The sequence below is a fragment of the Oncorhynchus mykiss genome, chromosome 5 (genome assembly GCF_057628025.1).
Source record: "Oncorhynchus mykiss isolate SJ-2025 chromosome 5, ASM5762802v1, whole genome shotgun sequence".
In the NCBI taxonomy this organism is placed as follows: Eukaryota; Metazoa; Chordata; class Actinopteri; order Salmoniformes; family Salmonidae; genus Oncorhynchus; species Oncorhynchus mykiss.
The window spans coordinates 44,084,945-44,104,087 of NC_143026.1; the positions used below are offsets into that span (position 1 = coordinate 44,084,945).

Sequence of the window (19,143 nt, forward strand, 5' to 3'; positions counted from 1 at the left end):
ATGCATATTCAGTTTTGGAAAGAAAACACTCTGAAAACACACTTTTTGGAAAGAAAACACTCTGAAGTTTCAGAATCTGCAAAGATTTTGTCTGTAAGTGCCCCAGAACTCATTCTACAGGCAAAACCAAGATGATGCATCACCCAGGAATTAGCAGAATTTCTGAAGCTCTGTTTTCCATTCTCTCCTAATATGGCTGTGATTGCGCAACGAATGAGCCTACACTTTCTGTCGTTCGCCCAAGGTCTTAGCAGCATTGTGACGTATTTGTAGGCATATCATTGGAAGATTGACCATAAGAGACTACATTTTCCAAGTGTCCGCCTGGTGTCCTGCATCGAATTCGGTGCGCAATTGCCAGCTGCTTCTACTTTACCATTTGATTCAGGGGAGAAAGCATGTGTCCAAGAACGATGTATCAATGAAGAGATATGTGAAAAACACCTTGATGATTGATTCTAAACAACGTTTGCCATGTTTTCAGTCGATATTATGGAGTTAATTTGGAAAAAAGTTTGCGTTTTGAGGACTGAATTTATGGATTTTTTTTGGTACCCAAATGTGATGTATAAAACGGAGCTATTTCTAATACACAAGGAATCTTTTTGGAAAAACTGAGCATCTGCTATCTAACTGAGAGTATCCTAATTGAAAACATCAGAAGTTCTTCAAAGGTAAATGATTTTATTTGAAGGCTTTTATGTTTTTGTTAATGTTGCGTGCTGGATGCTAACGCTAATGCTAACGCTAAATGCTAACGCGAAATGCTAACTCTAGCTAGCTACTTTTACACAAATTATTGTTTTCCTATGGTTGAGAAGCATATTTTGAAAATCTGAGATGACAGTGTTGTTTACAAAAGGCTAAGCTTGAGAGATGGCATATTTATTTCATTTCATTTGCGATTTTCATAAATAGTTAACGTTGTGTTATGCTAATGAGCTTGCTGATAGATTTACACAATCCTGGATACAGGGGTTTTTTCATAGCTAAACGTGACACAGAAAACGGAGCGATTTGTCCTAAACAAATAATCTTTCAGGAAAAACTGAACATTTGCTATCTGAGAGTCTCCTCATTGAAAACATCTGAAGTTCTTCAAAGGTAAATTATTTTTTTGAATGCTTTTCTGTTTTTTTGTGTAAATGTTGCCAGCTGAATGCTAATGCTAAATGCTACGTTAGCCATCAATACTGTTACACAAATGCTTGTTTTGCAATGGTTGAGAAGCATATTTTGAAAATCTGAGATGACAGTGTTGTTAACAAAAGGCTAAGCTTGAGAGCTAGCATATTTATTTCATTTCATTTGCGATTTTCATGAATAGTTAACGTTGCGTTATGGTAATGAGCTTGAGTCTGTATTCACGAACCCGGATCCGGGATGGGGAGATCAGAAAGGTTAATGAAGTTTTATGTTAAAAATATCCTAAAGATTGACTCCATACTCAGTTTGGCATGTTTCTACGGGCTGTAATGGAACTTTTTGAACTTTCGTCCGATGCGACCTGAATGCGCTTTTGGATTTGTTTAACAAACGCCCTAACAAAAGAAGATATTTGGACATAACTGATGGACATTATCGAACAAATCAAACATTTATGGTGGAACTGGGATTCCTGGGAGTGCATTCTGATGAAGATCATCAAAGGTAAGTGAATATTTAAAATTCTATTTCTGAGTAATGTTGACTACACAATATGGCGGGTATCTTTTTGGCTGCTTTGTTGTCTAAAGGCTGTACTCAAATTATTGCATGGTTTACTTTCTGCGTAAAGTTTTTTTTAAATCTGACACAGTGGTTGCATTAAGGAGAAGTGTATCTAAAGTTCCATGTATAATAGTCGTATCTAAATCAATGTTTATTATGAGTATTTCTGTAAATTGATGTGGCTCTCTGCAATATCACCGCATGTTTTAGAACTACTGAACGCGCCAATGTAAACTCAGATTTTTTTATATAAATATGAACTTTATCAAACAAAACATATATGAATTGTGTAACATGAAGTCCTGTGAGTGTCATCTGATGAAGCTCATCAAAGGTTAGTGATTAATTTTATCCCTATTTCTGCTTTTGGTGACTCTTCTCTTTGGCTGGAAAAAATGGCTGTGATTTTCTGTGGCTTGGTGGTGACCTAAAAATCGTTTGTGGTGCTTTTGCTGTAAATCCTCTTTGAAATCAGACACTGTGGCTGGATTAAAGAGAATTGTATCTTTAAAATGGTGTAAAATACTTGTATGATTGAGGAATTGTTATTATGAGATTTTTGTTGTTTTGAATTTGGCGCCCTGCACTTTCACTATCTGTTGCGGGACAGGTTTCACTGGCTGTCTTAGACAGGTTAACGTTAGACAACTAGCTAGAATTCCTAACTTATACAGTTGAAGTCAGAAGTTTATATACACTTAGGTTGGAGTCATTAAAACTTGTTTTTCAACCACTCCACAAATTCCTTGTTAAACTTCTTAGGGATCAAATCCCTTTAGCGGGATCGATTTGACAACATCCGGTGAAATGGCAGTGCGCCAAATTCAAATTAAATTACTATAAATATTTAACTTTCATGAAATCACAAGTGTAATAGATAAAAATAAAGCTTAACAAGCTTTCTGTGCTGTACTGACATCCTGAAAATGACATCTGCTGCTTTAGATTGAACAGTCATATCTCAGTTATTGTTTTTCATATCTACAAAAGAAAAGCTATTTTCTTTACTTTCAGAGAGCGAGCTGATAAAGGGGTCGAAAATGTAGATATTTCCAGATGTTCAATCTCTGTGGAACAGGCTGTGTAGGAAGCTTTATTGCTGGCAAAAGTGTCCATAACCAGAGATCATTAAACTGTTCAATGTTCTTTTCTCTCGTTATCTCTGAGTCTTGTTGTACATGGAACCTGTCTCACATATGCTTTACTTTTAATTTTCAGATTTTACACCACATAAACACAGCCATTTTCACTGGACTATCTGTTGCTGCCAAGTCATGATTTCCCTGGGGGTTAGCCTTGCAATAACCAAGTGGTGAGACACATAGCTCTCTATATTTAAATGTTTCAGGTACACTACGATAGGTGTCTGCTTCACATACAGTATCTTCTATTATCTCTAGTGTTTGTCCTCATGTGTCTGTTTTTCAGCATAATGTACTCTATAGCCACTTAGTGTGGACACCACGTGAGACCACACCCACACAATATAACAGTCTCTCTTCTTCACTTCATCCCTCTCCCCCTTCTCCATAAATCCTCTAGGTTAAACCAGCTATTTTGGTGAAGCCCTCCTGCATCTGAACTGGCTGACACATCACGATCATAGGTGAGTGGTCATTTGGTCGGGTCATCTTGAAGTACTATTAAAGAGATGCTTTACATTGAAATACAGAGGTGTAGTAGTCCCCGAGTTAATGATCCAAGGTCAGTTTTGCATTTCACCTCCTGATGATTATGATGACTGACCGTGTTAGAATAAAAAAAAACATGGCTTAATCATGCTCTCTCTCTATCCATCTGTCTCTCATCTGCAGGTAAGTTTGATGTGAGAGAGGAAGCTAGTCCCGTCATCACCACCTCACCCGCTCTTAAGATAACCCTCAGGCCAACTGGGTGCCCAAGGCTGGTTATCGTGACACCTGTCGACAACATCCGGTGAAATTGGAGGGCGCGCAATTCAAATAAATAATCGTAATATTAAACATTTATAAACATCCAAGTATCTTATATCGTTTAAAAGCTTAAACTCTTGTTAATCGAACTGCATTATCCGATTTACAATAGCCTTTACAGCCAAAGCATACCATGCCATTGTTTGAGGACGGCGCTCCACATCAACATGTTTTTCAACCAGCACAGGCTTCATAAAATCCCAAATAGCGATTAAATTAATTTTTCACTTACTTTTGAAAATCTTCCTCTGTTTGCAATCCCAAGGGTCCCAGCTACAACACGAATGGTTGTTTTGTTAGATAAAATCCTTCTTTATATCTCAAAAAGCCTGATTAATTGGTGCCATTGATTTCAGTAATCCACTCGTTCAACATGCAGACAAAGGAGTCCAAAAAGCTACCGCTAAACTTTGTTGAAACAAGTCAATCTACGTTTCTATCCAATCCTCAGGTACCCTGAAATGTAAATAAACTATAATATTTCATACGGAAAGAAGTATGTTCAATAGAAAAGTAAAATTAGCAGGCTCGCCGACAGACTATTTTTCATCTGGGACTCTTCAAAAACTCAACTGAAACAATGAACAAAGACTGTTGACATCTAGTGGAAGCCATAGCAATCTGGGAGCTGGAATTACATGCAGATGAAGGAAGTTAGACATGCATAGTTTTTTTCTGTATATATTAATTCCAAATCAGCCTTTACTTAAATCATGTTTCTAGTCTATTGCATATTTACAATGTGTAATCATTGATGTTCCAGGAGCTGGAGAGGTAAACACTGTTGAAGTGTATAATTGTAATACATACATGAAGACACAGCATCATTCAAATAATGGAGTTTGATATGACTGAAAAATGTCTCAGAGATTCATACCTGAACCGCACCTTTATTTGCCAAGGAAGAGTACATGATCAGTGAATATAGTGAATATATTCAATGTACAGGCTACAATGTGGGAATCTCATGCATGGTGGTAACTACAGTACATGTATATAGGACATGCATCCTTGGCACAATAAAGTTATTATATTCTACTCTATCCATAGGCTTTATTAAGGCCATTCAGACTTGAAGTTGATACAACTACTATGATAGCTGAGGTTCAGTGATTGGTATGAATATTAGTTCAGAACCTAACGTTTTAGGGTCCATACACAGATCGGCTACATACTTTAGCTTGCTACACATCCATAGGCATACAGTTATTTTTATCCTCCACTACACAATAAGCAAGTAAATAGTTAGCTAGCTATGTTACTTCAGCTGCAAGGCAAGCGTACACAATTGTACATTCAATTTGCAGTAAATGCTTTAGCTAGCTAGATTCTTTACATCCACTGTTTCACAAGATGACAGCCTAATTTGCTGGTTCTCAGAAGTCCCTAAAACATTAAACAACAGAAATTATAAATTCATTCTCCTGTCATTACACTAGCTAGCTAACATTAGCTAGTCAGCTAACTTGCTAAATAGCAATTTTCATGAATGAACTTTGACAAAAAAATATGCACAAATGTTTGTCTCTACATTAACTAACATATTCCTCTCAATTGTAAATATTTAGCTTGACTTGTTATGACGATGTAACTACTCACACAACTCACATAATGTTTTGTCAACCGTCTTCACCCAGGGACGGGTGGCTCGCTTCAATTTCGTCATTGGAACCCCCCGATATGATTGGTCATATAAAAACCTTGGCACCCAAATGCATAATGAGTGCTCTAACTCCCCCTTGTGGTGGTCTGGAGAAATGAAGCCGTGATACAGGGTACCTCTGAGTCCTGTGGTGCAAACTCACAATTTTTAAAGGAGGAACCACTGTAGCTTTGCCCTGATAGATTCTGGGTTTGAGTCCAGGCACTGTCACAGCCGGCCCGCGACCGGGAGACCCATGGGGCGGTGTACAATTGGCCCAGCGTCGTCCGGGTTAGGGGATCTTTTGGCCGGCAGGGATGTCCTTGTCCCATCGCGCACTAGGGACTCCTGTGGCGGACCGGGCGCAGTGCACGCTGACAAGGTCGCCAGGTGTACGGTGTTTCTTCTGACACATTGGTGTGGCTGGCTTCCGGGTTAAGTGGGCATTGTGTCATAAAGGAGTGCGGCTTGGTTGGGTTGTGTTTGAGAGGACGCATGGCTCTTGACCTTCGCCTCTCCCGAGTCCGTACGGGAGTTGCAGCGATGAGACAAGGCTGTAACTACCAGTTGGATACCACAAAATTGGGGAGAAAAGGGGTAAAAGTTTGGTTTTTTTATTAAAAAATGAAACGTATGGAAACACTCCTCAGAATTAACACTCCTCAGTTAGCAAGCTCAAGCAAGCTAAAACCCACATTGTAGCAAATACTAACTAGCAGAAATGGTTAACGTTAGAAATGATTTAAAACACACTGCTGTAGGTTACTATTTACTAGTTCACAAAAACATAATGTATGTCTTCTAAAATACATTCACCCCAGCCAGGATTGTAATCAAAACTTACCAGAAAGCATGAGTCCTTGGCTCAGACAGTGTAGAAAGATCTTGAGAATCAGCTGTACATGTGATGGAAGAGTGAACTGCACATGTCATGGAAGAATGCACTGTGCATGCAGAGGGTTGCAATTCCATTGAATTGGGGATAGTTTAACCAAAATATGTCACAAGATCTAGAATTACCTTGTGTATCCCACAAAAGAAATGCACTCTTATAAGCTCAGTTTTTCGATGAATTTAAGCAAATTACAGAGTGTAGTTTCCTATGGAAAATTTCCAGACAGAATCTGGAAAATTACCGGAAAGTGTCCGACCCTTTTTAACATGTGAGCATGTCTTCTTTGTTGGTCCTGTCAATGTTGAGTGATCACACATGCCTGTTTTACTTTGTCTGCTTTCAAATGTGTGCTAAAAGTGGGGATGTTTCATAGTATTTCTGATTATCTTAACTCACCACCACCAATTATTATTATTTTTTTACAGAAAACCATGGAACCACCACTGCAATATATGCCTAGACTCAGATAAAAAAGGTGCTATCTACAAACTAACAGGATTCTTCCGCTGTCCCCATAGGATAACCCTTTTTGGTTCCTTTGGTGACAGCCAACTGTGTTGGAAACCCTTTCTCAAAGAGTGTACTCAACAAGTTTAGCCTGTTAAGTTTACACCATTTCATTCTGTACTCAAAAATCTGCCTGGTATTCAAGATAACACGCAACATAGCACCACCACCTTTGAAGGTTTTCGACAAACTCTGCTCAGACTTAAATCGCAGTGTTCCGAGAACTTCCACCAGGTGTGACTGTAGTATCTTCAAATGGACAAAAATGAGACACAAGAGGCACCTCATACTCATTTTAGATCCCATGGGGACTTTATTTTCATACTGTATGCTCTCACTCTCATCACTATCTCCTTTGCCATCTTGTCATGCCTTTACTTGGAACTCCATCCATCCACACACACTACTATAGCATTTTGCTTACAAGCCTTGGATGGATCATATTGCACTGTGATGGGCACAAGGGTATATGTACAGTCATTTTCAGTGTGGTGGCAAAGTAGTTGAATAGGAGAAGAGGATGTGGTTACTTGTGGAGGGAGAACAGTGAGGGTGGTGGGTTGAGTAGCTGCAGTGAAGCTGATTGGTTGCTCTGGCTCATCACATCGTGACTAAAAGAAAGAGATTTAGAAATGAGTTCGACACTGCCATAGTTCAACAGCTGAAAAGCTGTCATTAACATACTCCCCGAGATAGCAATACATTCAGTATTCACTGAATGAAGTAACCTTCCCATCCCCATTTACAATTTAATTGATCAATTAGATGAATAATACTAGCACATGGTTACATTGTTGTAGAATAGGCTACTACTGTATCCACACTATATTAGGATAGCGGTGGGATTTTGTCAGCATTATTTTAGGTCTTTGATCGAAATTGCATGTTGTACCTCGTTTCCTTTCTTCAGTGAAAATGAGTTATACATCCCCCATTCAATTCAGTTCGAGTGACAGAGGAAAAATAAACCCATAGCTCCAGCAGACAATGGCATGTAGGGGTGCTGTATTGCAATGTAAAATATCTATATATCCTATAGTACAGTGGCTTGTAGGGGTAGTGTATTACAATGTCAAATATGTACACTACCGTTCAAAAGTTTGGGGTCACTTAGAAATGTCCTTGTTTTTGAAAGAAAAACACTTCTTTCAAAAAAGAAAAGTACATTTGTCCATTAAAATAACATAAAATTTATCAGAAATACAGTATTGACATTGTTAATATTGTAAATGACTATTGTAGCTGGAAACGGCTGATTTCTTATGGAATGTCTACATACAGTATGCGTACAGAGGCCCATTATCAGCAACCATCACACCTGTGTTCCAATGCCACGTTATATTAGCTAATCCAAGTTGATCATTTTAAAAGGCTAGTTGATCATTAGAAAACCCTTTTGCAATTATGTTAGCACATCTGAAAACTGTTGTCCTGATTAAAGAAGCAATACAGCTGACCTTCTTTAGACTAGTTGAGTTTCTGGAGCATCAGCATTTGTGGGTTCGATTACAGGCTCAAAATGGCCAGAAACAAATTTCTTTCCTCATCAAGTTAATTCTTGTTCTGAGAAATGAAGGCTATTCCATGCGAGAAATTGCCCAGAAACTGAAGATCTCGTACAACACTGTGTACTACTCGCTTCACAGAATGCAAACTGGCCCTAACCAGAATAGAAAGAGGAGTGGGAGACCCCTTGCACAACTGAGCAAGAGAACAAGTACATTAGAGAGTCTAGTTTGAGAAACTGGCAGCTTCATTAAATAGTACCCACAAAACACCAGTCTCAACGTCAACAGTGAAGAGGCAACTCCGGGATGCTGGCCTTTTCTTTCAAAAACAAGGACATTTCTAAGTGACCCCAAACTTTTGAACAGTATTGTATATATCCTATAGCACCATGTGTGTATATTTTAATTTACAATTTAATTCATCAATTAAATAAATAATACTAGCACATCAAATTACGTTATTGTACATTAGCCTACTCCCCTTTCGACACAGTAAATAATATTGCCTACATGCTTTCGATAATACGTTATCAACAAACACAGTAGGCCTAAATATTTCCTAATGATATCACAACTTAAATATAGCCTACTTTTCAAATGGATCAAGTACAACTGGGTAATTCTCTTCATTGTCTCTAAGGAAACTATCTGGGGTAGACACTTGAAAATTGCTTCTGCTGCTGGTACAAAATATCTGTGTCGCCGCCGAGCTCTCAAATACCATGCCAGTCTCTCACTCTATGAATGGTCACTTCTATCCGGATTCCTTGGGATGGCCTTACCCTGAACCCTAAATCCTAAACTAACACGAAATCATTTTATATTTGTACTTGATAGAGGTAGGGACATCCCAAGGATCCCGAATAGCATGGACCCTCTGGGAAATGAAGTTCTCTATTAGACTGAAAGCCGTGGACCCAACTCTTTCTGGTTGTCTGATGCAGGATACTGGGAACTGGTAACACAGTCTGTGATTGGCTAACAACATTTAGATCTGTATATGGCGAGATAACATACCATGCTATGAGGGTTTGAAGGAAAGACAGATTACCTATAGATTGGACAGGCGTCATGCAGTCGTAAGGCATCCACATGGCGGTATGGTTGCCTAAACAGAGCACTGTCCGACAAATCCCAAGATGTCCAGAGGAGGGTGACGTGTGGGCCCAATAGATCAACCCGTCATGGACAGCCGATAGGACGCCCAGTGGGACACTGGATTAGAGCGGGCTCTGCACGCAACGCCTGCTCAATGTCCGCGTCCAGCTCCCACACCACCGGCGCTACCAGGCAGGAGGCCAGAAGTATGGGAGTATGATCCATGGGCCTCTGTGTCATACAGCCGGGACAGTGTGTCTGCTTTCATGTTCTGGGAGCCTGGTCTGTAGGACAGGGTGAAAACAAAACGGGTGAAAAACATGGCCCACCTTGCCTGACAAGGGTTCAGTCTCGTCGCTGCCCAGATGTACTCCAGATTGCAGTGGTCAGTCCAGATGAGAAAAGGGTGTTTAGCCCCCTTAAGCCAATGTCTTCACGCCTTCAAGGGCTCCCTAATCAACCTTGACCCTAATGGTTGACTATCTAAGATGTGAACAGGGAAGGGCACAGCCACGGGAACAATGGGGATCCCTAAACTATGGGCAAACCACCTATCGATTCAGCTGTGCCTGAATCGACGAATGCCTTATGCTGGGAATATGGGGAAAACTCCGAAAAGGTAACATATTGTGAGTCGTGAGTGCAACTCACGATTCAAGGATTTTTCTTAACTCTTCATTGTGTGCTCAGTTTCAGAGAGGACACACAGTGGACTACTACTTGGTGACAGTGGATATTGTCAGAGTAAGTTTATATTCACTCCATACATAAATCCCACAACAGCTGAGCAGCAAAGATACAACAGAGCTCAAATCCACACGAGAGGGATGGTCGAGCGTATGTTTGGAGTATGGAAAAATCGATTCCAGTGTTTAAATCAAATCAAATCAAATGTATTTATATATCCCTTCGTACATCAGCTGATATCTCAAAGTGCTGTACAGAAACCCAGCCTAAAACCCCAAACAGCAAGCAATGCAGGTGTAGAAGCACGGTGGCTAGGAAAAACTCCCTAGAAAGGCCAAAACCTAGGAAGAAACCTAGAGAGGAAACAGGCTATGTGGGGTGGCCAGTCCTCTTCTGGCTGTGCCGGGTGGAGATTATAACAGAACATGGTCAAGATGTTCAAATGTTCATAAATTACCAGCATGGTCGAATAATAATAAGGCAGAACAGTTGAAACTGGAGCAGCAGCACGGCCAGGTGGACTGGTGACAGCAAGGAGTCATCATGTCAGGTAGTCCTGGGGCATGGTCCTAGGGCTCAGGTCCTCCAAGAGAGAGAAAGAGAGAAGGAGAGAATTAGAGAACGCACACTTAGATTCACACAATACACCGAATAGGACAGGAGAAGTACTCCAGATATAACAAACTGACCCTAGCCCCCCGACACATAAACTACTGCAGCATAAATACTGGAGGCTGAGACATGAGGGGTCAGGAGACACTGTGGCCCCATCCGAGGACACCCCCGGACAGGGCCAAACAGGAAGGATATAACCCCACCCACTTTGCCAAAGCACAGCCCCCACACCACTAGAGGGATATCTTCAACCACCAACTTACCATCCTGAGACAAGGCTGAGTATAGCCCACAAAGACCTCCGCCACGGCACAACCCAAGGGGGGGGGGGGTTTACCCAATACACTTCTTTACAAGCCAAGAGGATGCTGCAAGGTGATCATTGCTACAGCTGTACTGCACAACTACCTGAAGCAGCATTGCTCCTCCAATAGAAGATCAGGATCAAGCAGATGTGCCCATGGCTGAGGCAGGCAATGACCAATGAGGATTTGCACACAGAGTTGCTTCACATTGCAGCACTTCAACTAGATGAGATGCATTTAAATATGGAATGTATTCATTGTGGGTTATTTTTGCTTTGATAATGTTTGTTCTATACAAAATTCAAATAGTGTGAAGCAAAATTAAATGAGTGACTAAACCAAGGCTGGTTTTAAATGTAGTTTGTGGTAATAAAAATACTCTCACTCATGGATATCCAAATTACAAAACATTATTTTTTACATATCATATTGTTCTCCATGGCTGGTAATCACAATTGTCTCATTACTGTATATTTTTTGGGTCATACCTCTATCTTACAACTTCATATCCAATTCAACCTGTAGAATTCTCATTTTCATTTCCTGTTCTTCCTTCAAATATTTCATTTTATGCTCATGAAGTTCTCTGGCTAACTTTTCATGCATGGTCATCTTTTTTGTTCTCTCAGGGACGCTATAGCAGATTCCTTTCCTCTGGAAAAAAAGAACACCGTTTAGAAGCACAAATAAACTCGTATGGTCCTTAGAATGAAAGAAGAATAAAGATTGACACAGATAGGGGAATATATTTACCATAGGAAGTAATCAATTTACTTTATTTGGTATATGTACCATTTGTGCTCAGTTCTTCATCTGAACTGTCCAAATGGTCGTTGTCTGTCTGGTATACCATCCAGAGGTTGCTGGTGCTCTATTAATCCATACAGCAAGTCACTCAGTTCATCAGTCTTGTCTTTTTTTGGTGGTCCACCACCAGTAGTAAATCGCTCTCTTCTGATCTTTGCATTCACTCAAATTTAAGCCACGTTCATGAAAGCTACTTAAATGTCCTCATTCAACAAGTACACATTAAGGCCTACTCCTGGCTTAATCTAAGCCCTGTCTATGAAACCGGCCCCTAAAGCTAAGCGCACACACAGTACTTAAGCTTAAGCCAAGGCCCGGACAAGAGCCCAAGACTATTTCATCCTGTAAGTATTCCTAGCTGCTACTGCTCCTCTAAAACACCCCTCTTTCTGGTTTCCCTTTATGTGTTTCAAGTCTATTCCCATGGCAATCTAGAATGAGAAACATTCTCTTCTAAGTGCCTGCTTTTGTCAACTGAAGTCTGTTTTGACTATACTAGGTGAGAAAACCGGAGATTTCTCTTCTTACAGCATAATGTATCCTCCACACTTCACTTCAGTAAGTTTTTTTATGAACAAGACCTTTGGCTGTGTTTAAACAGTTTATCGGCATGCTACCTAGAACAGTTTAATAAAGTATGTGTGAGCTGCCTGACTACAAATACGCTAAACAGTAACAAATACAACATGCCCATATTACAGCTCTATTAACTTGTAATTCCAATACTACTGTATCTTAGATCCTGCAGCACAAAGATGAGTCACTCCCTCCCATAGGGAAGCCTCTCAGCACCAGTAGGAAGTAGTACAAGTCATTAAGTAAACTCTGTTGGAGTTACTGTTCAGGGCCTCTCCCCGTTTCCCAAAGCATCTTAAGGCTAAATTCATTAGAACTTTTGTAGGAGTGTTGTTAAATCTCAGAGCTTTTTCCCACAACCATCGTTATTAATGTTACACTCGTAATCTAACGTCTGCCTCAGACCATTCGTAGAACAGCCAAGTGTGCTGTTAGTTGCCCTCACACATTACTTTATACACAGAAGATCTCCGCTAAACAAAGAATCACATGGTTTATCTGTCTCTCTGTGCCGATAACTTCTGAACAAAGTTGACTACAAATACAAAGTTGCCAAAGTCTTTTCAATTGACACAAATAAGCAACGTATAAAAATATGTTTAAAATGAAAACCGAGATGACTGCATTAAAATTTAAACAGCTATAGGTCTATTTCAATCATATTTAAATAAATTTCATGTTCAATCAATTTAGTTATATTTTGCTACTTGTAGGCTACTGTCAGTATCGACACATGCTCCAATGACGCACTTAGCGATGACCTCTGCGTGGTGTTTTGGGAAATGCATGTTACATCTTCGACCATTGTCGGAAAGATGCATCATTAAAACATTTCTAAGCCTAAATTCCATCGCTACTGGGAAACCGGGCCAAGTTTGAACGTCTTGACTCATAACAACTGACCCTACTGATCCCTGACAAACCCTTTCCTCCGTTCTGTCACTGCATCCCAGCTTCCCCTTGCACCAACTGGCAAACCGACTGACACTGAGGAGGGGCTTTAAGCTCAACAGAGAGGCGACGGCAGGGCCGGCAGAGTCGTGTTATTCAGCATCTTTTGCATTAATAGACGTCACGTTGATCGTCCCGGCACATTGCGCAGGGGGATTATGATGGATACAAACTGACAACGGAGGTCTGTGGTGTCATTTGTAATTGGTCGGTGCGTGGAGATGTTTTCACTGTACCATTGTGTCTCATGAGATGGCTAATCAGATTGCGGACCAGCAGTAATTATGTCTGCCCACCTTTGGTATACAGAGAAACATGGCATTGAAGATTCAGCCCACTCACTCTCTCTCTCTCTCATCCCGTTTCATCTTATCTGAGAGGAGGGGGGACGCTGCTGTAATCAACTAACCTCAATCATACGTGGCTCCATTTATTCTGGGGCATTTCGGTTGACAATTGACTCGACTGTGGTGCATATTACATTAAATGACCATTCAACAGTTGGCTACTGTGAAATCTAACCATGATGAATATATTAATATTGTCACACCTTCATCTGTTTCCCCCGCCTTTGTGCTCGTCTCCACCCCACTCCAGGTGTCGCCCGTCTTCCCCATTATCCCCTGTGTTCTCTGTTTGTCTGCTGCCAGTTTGTTTTGTTCCGTCAAGCCTACCAGCGTTTTTCCCGTGCTCCTGTCTTTCTCTACCCTGAGCCTGCTTGCCATTCTGTACCTTGTCACACACCCCCCCCCCCCCTACTAACCTCTGCCTGTCCTTGACCTGTCCTTTGCCTGACCCCCTGTTTCTGTAATAAACTTGTGTTACTCGAAACTGTCTGCATCTGGGTCTTCTCCTGAGCCTTGATAAATAAATCAGGAAGTAAACTCAAGTCATAATGCTATTAGAGTAATATCAATACCTGTAACATCATTCATTATTGTTATACTGCATGGCAATGTCATGTTCATTTAAATTGGGGAAGGGGATAGGTCTATTACCATTTGGTCACTCAGGTGGAAAAACAATGGTCTTTTAAAAGTCATCACTGGCCTTTGGAAAGTAAATATTCAGGTGTTTTGAAAGTCATCACTGTATCTTTAGAAGTATGACGTGAAGATTAACATGACCTACAGTGACGTTATTTAAAACAGGGGAACAATACCAATGAATAGCACGCATTCAACATAGTCCTCTCATTATTTAGCATTTTAAATGTAAATGTCCTATCTAGGTAAGGGGTTATGTCAGAACAGTTGCTTCTGAAAGGATATAACAATGTAAAAGAGTGATGTATTGCTTCTATTAATAAGGAAAGGTGTACAGCACAGATACAGTTGTGAAGCAGCAGCGTGACAGACCTATATTGCTGCCTGTCACATACATGAATAAAAGTGGAAAGGGGATACCTCGTCAGTTGCACAACTGAATTAATTCAACCAAAATGTGTCTTCCACATTTAACCAAACCTCTGAATCAAAGCGGTGCAAGGGACTATCTTGATCAACATCATCAGCGCACGGGAAGCCGTTTTCGTTGGGGGTTAACTGAATTGCTCAAGGATAGAAGAGTACGGCTCGGGATTCAAGCCAGCAACCTTGTTGTTACTGGCCAAACACTCTTAACCGCTAGGCTACCTGCTGATTCATTATAAAGAGGTACTTGAGGCACAGCAGAGTATTGCCTGGTGCACTATGCAGAGCAGCAAATTACCAATTTTAGAAAGGTCACTGACTGCCTTTAAAATGCAGGAGCAATGTATGCATCCCATAGATATGACCTGCTCATAAGACACATACATATATGTTCCCTATTCCCTGGCCAAAAGTGGTGCACTACTGTGGTGACACGTAATTCAGGGCAGGTGGGGCAGAGCCGCACCTGTTTTGAATCACACCCGCATTTGGGCATTAATACGTGTCATATATCAATTTGCAAACAATGTAAAAATCATCATTGAGTTAATAAAGTTGCAAACAAACTTGGTCTCTTTTTTGTGTTTTTGAGTAAGGCAGCTCCAAAATGCAGGTGTTTCAGGCTAGCTCAGTGCTTTCTGTGGTGATGGGGTAGCCATTAGAAAATATGGAGCGTAGGGGTTGGTAATGTTCTCTAGTTGTGCCAGGATTGGCTCAGCGTTCTGTCATGCATGTGGACACTAAGTCATCACAAAATCTACGGGGGGGGCTAGAAAATTCAAGCCCATAGGGTGCTGCCATAGAATTACATTAGAAGTGCCCATCCAAGAAGGCTCAAAATCATTGGCCACAGATAAAATGACATCAAATCAAGTTATCTCTACCGTAGCTTTGATTGGACTGATCAGGTCAACATCAAAATCTTAGCTAGCAAGCTAGACAAGCAGTCATCTTCAGGAATCACGTCAACAATCTACTGGCAAATCCATTTTAATCCTTGTCATATGAAGATAAATTATCGATAAAACGGATCGGTGCTCATTGGTCATTGGACATAAACATTACACAACAAGTTGGAAATCACAAATTCAACAATGAGTGGTTTGGAACGAATCAGTGGCTAACTGCAAGCGCTGCAAGCAATCACTAGCCTGCTATTCAGTGGAGTGGGTGTTTGGTCCAAGTCTGAGTTTAAGGGTCTCTTTTCCAAGCTTAAAATTATAAACATTTACATGCCATGGACCAGAAAAGGTTGAATACATTGGACATGCTGTCAATCCAGCATGACTTCTGCCATGTTCAAGACAACTGGGAACTCTGAAAAAAAATTGAAAATACTTTTTCATCTTTTATCCAACTCGGAATTCCATGTCGGCCTCTTTCTAGAGCTCCGACCTGAAGACAACTGACGTCATGATTTCCCAGTTGTCTTAAAAGCTCCATAAATCCTGAGAATGCCAGACTTTGATGACAAAGTTTGATGACAAAATGTGCCAACAAGAAGGACCGCCATGCCAATCTCCTGTTCAAGTTAGCACAACACAACAAGGTGAGTCCAAACATGTATTGTATGCTGCTGCAAAAATGATGTAATATGCCAGCGAGGTATGTATACTGTAGCTAAGAAAGTAATATCAAGTGTATGTTCTGTAGTAAGCTGTTAGTAGTAGATGTGCCTCACCCTAATAATTGTGTACCTTTCCCCCTCATAACTACTGTTCTGACTTGGTGGTGCACATTTACTGTAGTCTATAGCCTGTTTTAGAGAAATGTAATCATTGAATATTGTAAGACCTTTCATTGTCTGCTTTTATGCCCCCTTTATTTATCTTACAGTTCTGACTTGGTGTACAGGGAAGATACTGTAAGAACGGCCCGTGTTCTGAATTCTGTCGCTGTACATTTCAACAGTGCTGAACAAATAGTTATATTGATTACGTCCGTCTTAGCTTGCTCATTAATGTCTTAATCGAAATTATGGATTGCCTCTTATCCGCTCGTCGTCCCCTTATGCCATAGTTTGTACCTCTCAATTGTCAGTTGAAACCACATTTGTTGAAGTGAGTCAGCCATATCAGCTGTTTTTTTTTAAAGGCAGTAAATGAGGCTGAATGATCTGTTTCGCTGCCAGACAAGGCTCCGCTTATAGCCAGGTGTAAGTTGTGGTAAGGATTCACTCCATGGTGCTGAAAAGAAAGCTCTGATGTTGGGACAGCTTTATATAGGCCCTAACAGTTTGTGGGTACTATTTGTCACCATTATAGTGCAATTAATGTATTGTTTAGTGTTGCGTTGTGTAGTGTCTTTGCAGGCATGCTAAAACTCGCCACTGGTGTAAGCAATAGTGTGTCATTTGAGACACACCCATGGGATCCACAGGGTGTGAACAGCAAAAATATGTTTCATATAATATCCAACATTATGTAAATGTATTCTGCTTGACTATTAATGCCAGCTTGGAGAGAGTTATCACAAAGCTGCAGTATATCACGTGAGGGGAATATAAAGAAAGAGAGAACGACAGAGAAAGAGAATGTTAGAGAGAGAGAGAATGATAGAGAGAGCTATAGAAAGAGAGAATGGTAGAGAATTATAGAGAGAAGAGAAACACAGACGCTCCACAGTAAATAGATTACTTCCCCAGAGTTCCCCAGTCACTGGGGGGCTTCAGCGAACTACCTCATGGGTATTTGTAGAAGTGGGGACTGCTGAGGGGAATTGAGAGCGTACAAACCTCCAGATAGGCAACCAGTTTAAAATTGTGCCTCTTATGTGGTGTGGTAAAGTACACTACTTACACTTAGCATCCTCCTAGTCCGTTAGAGGCATGGACAAGGCAGGGAAGAGATCAGCTAGGTCTTACTAGGATCAGTCTCAGGGGTCTCCTGGCTTACTCGCACATCATTATGATTGATGGGCCTTGCCTGCTAATGCTACAGGCTCAGGCTGCCATTACAAGGACTTACACAAGACTAACGACCCTACCTTGCTGCCTTACACACTTGCATAAGCACAGCAGGTTGCAGAGATGGTGCAGGGATGGGAATAGGCTGCCTTATACAGGGACTTACAGTACACAAAACTAAAGACCCTTCCTTACTGCACTACACACTTACAGTGCCTTCAGAAAGTATTCACCCCCCTTTGAATGTTTCCGTGTTTTGTGTCACTGGCCAACACACAATATATTTCAAAGTGGAATTATGTTTTTAGAATTTTTGTACAAATGAATTAAAAATAAAAAGCTGAAATGTCTTGAGTCAATAAGTATTCAACCCCTTTGTTAGGGCAAGCATATATTTTTTTATCTCACCTTTATTTAACCAGGTAGGCTAGTTGAGAACAAGTTCTCATTTACAACTGCGTCCTGGCCAAGATAAAGCAAAGCAGTGCGAACAAACAACAACACAGAGTTACACATGGAGTAAACAATAACACAATAGAAAAAAAGAATGCCGATATACAGTGTGTGCGAATGGCGTGAGGAGGTAAGGCAATAAATAGGCCATAGTAGCGGAATAATTACAACTTAGCAAATTAACACTGGAGTGATAGATGAGTAGATGATGATGTGCAAGTAGAAATACTGGTGTACAACAGGTGTGCAACAGAGCAGAATATGGGGATGAGGTAGGTAACCCCCCTTGGGTTGTGCCGTGGCGGAGATCTTTGTGGGCTATACTCAGCCTTGTCTCAGGATGGTAAGTTGGTGGTTGAAGATATCCCTCTAGTGGTGTGGGGGCTGTGCTTTGGCAAAGTGGGTGGGGTTATATCCTTCCTGTTTGGCCCTGTCCGGGACTGTCCCCGGATGGGGCCACAGTGTCTCCCGATCCCTCCTGTCTCAGCCTCCAGCATTTATGCTGCTATAGTTTATGTGTCGGGGGGCTACGGTCAGTTTGTTATATCTGGAGTACTTCTCCTGTCCTATTCGGTGTCCTGTGTGAATTTAAGTGTGCTCTCTCTAATTCTCTCTTTCTCTCTTTCTTGGAGGACCTGAGCCCTAGGACCATGCCTCAGGACTACCTGACATGATGACTCCTTGCTGTCCCCAGTCCACCTGGCCGTGCTGCTGCTCCAGTTTAAACTGTTCTGCCTTATTATTATTCGACCATGCTGGTCATTTATGAACATTTGAACATATTGGCCATGTTCTGTTATAATCTCCACCTGGCACAGCCAGAAGAGGACTGGCCACCCCACATAGCCTGTTTCCTCTCTAGGTTTCTTCCTAGGTTTTGGCCTTTCTAGGGAGTTTTTCCTAGCCACCGTGCTTCTACACCTGCATTGCTTGCTGTTTGGGGTTTTAGGCTGGGTTTCTGTACAGCGCTTTGAGATATCAGCTGATGTACGAAGGGCTATATAAATACATTTGATTTGATTTTGATTTGATTTAGATTAGGTGTGCTATTTACAGATGGGCTATGTACAGCTGCAGCGATCGGTTAGCTGCTCAGATAGCTGATGTTTAAAGTTAGTGA

At 41.0% G+C, this 19,143-nt stretch overlaps 1 long non-coding RNA gene across 1 annotated transcript; it reads left to right on the plus strand.

The window, feature by feature from the left end:
• The first annotated feature begins 236 nt into the window (after positions 1-236).
• LOC149983292 (uncharacterized) lies at positions 237-18,759 on the plus strand. Its single transcript, XR_016496064.1, has 3 exons — positions 237-674; positions 1,043-1,104; positions 18,656-18,759. It is a non-coding gene; the product is annotated as an uncharacterized LOC149983292 (long non-coding RNA).
• Positions 18,760-19,143: the final 384 nt, after the last annotated feature.